The following is a 4,730-nucleotide window of genomic DNA, read 5'->3' as shown; positions in this document are numbered from 1 at the left end:
TGCGAGAGAGGAGATAGAGTGAGAGAGAAGAGGATAGAGAGAGGTCGAGAGCTCCTCATCTCGGAGCGGGGGTAAGAAAAGATTGGTATGAAAGTTTTGTCTAGGTAAAGCTTCGCGGTTCTCCCGGAGAGCTCGTCATCACCCAGCGCTCGGGCCTCTCTCTCTCTCTCTCTCTCTCTCCTCTCTCTCTCTCTCTCTCTCTCTCCTCTCTCTCTCCGCTCTCTCTCTCTCTCTCTCTCTCTCTCTCTCCTCTCTCTCTCTCTCTCTCTCTCTCTCTCTCTCTCTCCTCTCTCTCTCTCTCTAGGTGCCACGCCCCCATTCCTACCCACCTCTTCAAAACAATTCCAAGAAGCTAAGGGGCGTGTCTCCCTGCTCTGTGGGCGGGGCCACAGCCATTCGGGGCGGGGCCCACGCTGAGATCGGTGGGCGGGGCTACGGCAGGAGCGAAGGGTTTCGAATGGCGCCCGCTCTTCTGATTGACAGCTTCAAGGACAGTGAAAAAATCGCATTGAGATTTTCAGATTCGCCTCTTCCAATACAAGGGTGTGTAGTGATTATTACAGTGCCTGTGTGTGTGTGTGTCTGTCTGTCTGTCTATATCTATTTCTGTTTGTCTGTCTGTCTCTCTCTCTCTCTTTCTGTCTGTCTGTGTGTCTGCATTGCCATTGAAGATCATTGAGGGGATAGTTAGCACACTGTGGTCTCATTCTACCAATGGCATCCCATTGCAGCTGCCCTATGCTTGTGCTGCCATTGCCCCTCAGTGTAATACACAACCATTATTGCATTGCCATTGCAGAGCCCCTGTCTGTGTGTCTGCATTGCCATTGAAGATCATTGAGGGGATAGTTAGCACACTGTGGTCTCATTCTACCAATGGCATCCCATTGCAGCTGCCCTATGCTTGTGCTGCCATTGCCCCTCAGTGTAATACACAACCATTATTGCATTGCCATTGCAGAGCCCCTGTCTGTGTGTCTGCATTGCCATTGAAGATCATTGAGGGGATAGTTAGCACACTGTGGTCTCATTCTACCAATGGCATCCCATTGCAGCTGCCCTATGCTTGTGCTGCCATTGCCCCTCAGTGTAATACACAACCATTATTGCATTGCCATTGCAGAGCCCCTGCCTGTGTGTCTGCATTGCCATTGAAGATCATTGAGGGGATAGTTAGCACACTGTGGTCTCATTCTACCAATGGCATCCCATTGCAGCTGCCCTATGCTTGTGCTGCCATTGCCCCTCAGTGTAATACACAACCATTATTGCATTGCCATTGCAGAGCCCCTGCCTGTGTGTCTGCATTGCCATTGAAGATCATTGAGGGGATAGTTAGCACACTGTGGTCTCATTCTACCAATGGCATCCCATTGCAGCTGCCCTATGCTTGTGCTGCCATTGCCCCTCAGTGTAATACACAACCATTATTGCATTGCCATTGCAGAGCCCCTGTCTGTGTGTCTGCATTGCCATTGAAGATCATTGAGGGGATGAAGGGAGAAACGAAGGAAGAAAGGAGAAGGAGGGAGAAGGAGGCGAGGAAGAGGGAGAAGGTGAGAGAGAAAGAGGAGAGGCAGGTGAAGGAGAGGGAGAAAGAGAGGGTGAAGGAAGAGAGGAAGAGAGAGAAGGAGAGGGAGAAGGAGGAGAGGAAGAGGGAGAAAGAGAGGGAGAAGGAGGAGAGGAAGAGGGAGAAAGAGCAGAAGAGAGAAGAGAAAGCCAGGGAGAAGGAGGAGAGGAAGGGGGTGAAAGGGAGAGAGGAAGAGAGAGGAGGGAAGAGAGGAGAGAGGAGAGATGCAATGGAGAAGATACTGGAGTCGGAGATATGAGGAGAGAAGAGAGGGATGATAGAGGAGAGAGGAGAGAAGAGAGGGATGATGGAGGAGAGGAGAGACACAATGTAACACCAAAATAATACAAAACGGTTCTCTAAGTGCTGTGTCCATTATCATTGTCTGAGAGGAGAGAGAGAGAGAGAGAGAGAGAGAGAGAGAGAGGAGAGAAGGAGGAGAGAGGAGCGAGAGCTGCTGTGTTGTGTGCAGGTGCAGTAACCTCTTAGACCACAAGGTGTCACTGTAAGCCAGGAGATGTCAGCTGAATCAGACTGCTATAACAGCACTGCAGGTGGTGTCCTTACATGATGTGTCTTTAATAGAGGACTGTGATACGAGAGCCGCAGCATAAAGAACTACAGCTCCCAGCATCCCTCGCCATGGCCCGTGGGTGCAGGGGCATGCTGGGAGCTGTAGTCCCTAGCCAGGGCTATATTAATATAGAGTCACACACTCATCTGTCTGTCTGTTCTCTATCCATCACACATCTATATAACTTTCCGGTTTGGTCTCTTGACCCACTTCTCTGCTTCCGCTCTGCTTCTGAAAGGGTTAAGTCCGTCCCCGCGCTGCCAGTGCTCAGCCTGGCTTTGATAATGAGGACACAGATTTCAAACTGCGAGCCCCTCAGCCAGAGAGGAGCTGAGCACATTGAAAACTGAATATTTCATAATATCACCCAGAGAGATATTCTGAGAGAGAGAGAGAAAGGAGAGGACAGAGAGAGGAGAGGAGAGGAGAGAGAGAGAGAGAGAGAGAGGAGAGGAGAGGAGAGAGAGAGAGGAGAGGAGAGAGGAGAGGAGGAGAGAGAGAGAGAGAGAGAGAGAGAGAGAGAGAGAGGAGAGAGAGAGGAGGAGAGGAGAGAGAGAGAGAGAGAGAGGAGAGAGAGGAGAGAGGAGAGAGGAGAGGAGAGATGAGAGGAGAGGAGAGGAGAGAGGAGAGAGAGGAGAGATGAGAGGAGAGAGGAGAGAGGAGAGGAGAGGAGAGGAGAGAGGAGAGAGAGGAGAGAGAGAGGAGAGAGAGAGGAGAGAGAGAGAGGAGAGGGATGGGAAGAGAGAGAAGAAGAGACAGATAGAGAATGGATTTTTAAAGATAGTAATCTCTCATGGAGAAGTAGGTCTCATTCACAATAGATGGACAGGTGTCATTATTATTATTATTATTATTATTATTATTATTATTATTATTATTTATTATTATTATTATTATTATTACTATTAGTAGTAGTAGTACTGGTACCCTCATTTCAGCCCTAGTCATATTTCTTAAGGTTCAGTGAAAGAGAGGGATCGTCCTTCTATCAGTTTATATGTCTATCTCTCCCGGTCTCTCATCACTAAATTACACCCAAATGAACCCGTCTTCTAAAGAACTACAGCTCCCAGCACCCCTCACTGTCGCTGCTAGAGCAGAGGCATGCTGGGAGCTGTAGTTTGCATCATGAGTATATCACCCCTGCTGTTGAGAGGCAGATGGAGAGAGAGGGAGGAGCCAATGAGAACGAAGTGTTTTTAGCCGAAAGAGGGAGGGATGGAGAGAGAGGAGGGAGGGAGGGACGGAGGGAGGAGAGGTGACGGTGCGTGAGAGAGAGGGGGAGGGAGAGCGAGAGAGAGAGGGAGAGAGAGAGGGAGAGAGAGAGGGAGAGAGAGAGAGAGAGAGAGAGAGAGAGAGAGGACTCTTTTCTTCGCAGTGCTTGCATAGGGTCGAAATAGAGGTGATTATAAAGTCTCCGCTTTCATCCCTGCCTCGGCTAAATCAATAGGAGGATGAAAAAGGCCAGGAGCGAATGGAGAAGCACCTTCCTCCCTTTTGGGAGAGTAAAAGCTGGGATAGCAATGGCAAATGAGAGGGTGGTCGGGGGAACTCGAACGGAGGTAAGGGCTGGCTGAACGGTCCCCTTTCCTTCCTTCCTTCTTTGCCCCCCTTGCTTCACGGGAGAGAGAGGGATCAGGGAGAGAGAGGGAGAGAGAGAGAGAGAAGAGAGAGAGAGAGAGAGAGTCAGTGCTTTTCCGAGCAGCACAGGGTGGATTATAAAACCAGCTCTCCTTTTTTCTTTTTTCTTCCTTTCTTCCTTCCCACCTTCCTTCCTTCTTTCCTTCCTTCCTTCTTTGGTTCCCTTGCTTCTCTGGCTGGAGATCGGACCCGGGGACGCGCACGGTAAGAGAAAGGAGGGATGAGAGGGAGGAGAGGAGAGAGGGGGTTTGTCTGTCAGTATCTCTCTCTCTGTACTTGTATTTCTTTCCATGTGTGAGAGAGAGGGATCAGAGGAGAGAGAGAGAGAGAGAGACAGAGAGAGAGTGTCGTATCTCATTTAAATGAGAGGAGAGAGTGAGAGAGAGACAGGAGAGAGGGAGAGAGAGAGAGAGAGAGAGAGAGAGGAGAGAAAGAGATGATGATTTTACTGCAGGGAATACATTTTTGAATACATTCCCTGAAGAGAGAGGAGAGACAGAGAGAGAGAGAGAGATAGAAAGACAGACTCTGCAGACTTACGAAAAACATTTTACTATGACGAGGGACGATCTCTCTCTGTCAGGTAATCCTCTCTCTAGTCAACATTTTTCCTAGTCTAAGAGTCACACATAGAAGGGTAAGTAAGAGAGGAAGGACCGACACCACACAAAAGGACAAAAGAAAGGAGAATAGATTAATCCTCCCCCAGAGAGAGTGGGCCAAACTCCTCTAAACCACCAAACAGGGACTTGAAGGAGAGTCTGTCTAACTGGATAGATCTAATCACAAAAAGTGCTCAATCAAAAACGGGGGGAAGAGAGAGAGAGAGGGGAGTGGGAGGGATCGATGAATGGAGAGATGGAGGGAGAGAATGAAAAACAGAAATAGTAAACAAATATCTATCTATCTATCTATCTATCTATCTATCTATCTATCTATCTATCT

The 4,730-nt window shown here is 48.9% G+C and overlaps 1 protein-coding gene across 1 annotated transcript in view; it reads left to right on the top strand.

Moving 5' to 3' along the window:
- The first annotated feature begins 3,801 nt into the window (after positions 1-3,801).
- Positions 3,802-4,730, top strand: part of shank1 (SH3 and multiple ankyrin repeat domains 1) — a 47,362-nt gene continuing 46,433 nt past the window's right edge. The window contains exon 1 of the mRNA XM_041237543.1: positions 3,802-3,989. The gene's annotated coding sequence lies outside the window, so the exon portion shown is untranslated. The remainder of the gene's footprint in view (positions 3,990-4,730) is intronic.

Source organism: Polyodon spathula, chromosome 45, assembly GCF_017654505.1.
Source record: "Polyodon spathula isolate WHYD16114869_AA chromosome 45, ASM1765450v1, whole genome shotgun sequence".
NCBI classification, from domain to species: domain Eukaryota; kingdom Metazoa; phylum Chordata; class Actinopteri; order Acipenseriformes; family Polyodontidae; genus Polyodon; species Polyodon spathula.
This window is presented reverse-complemented; position numbering and strand designations above follow the sequence as displayed.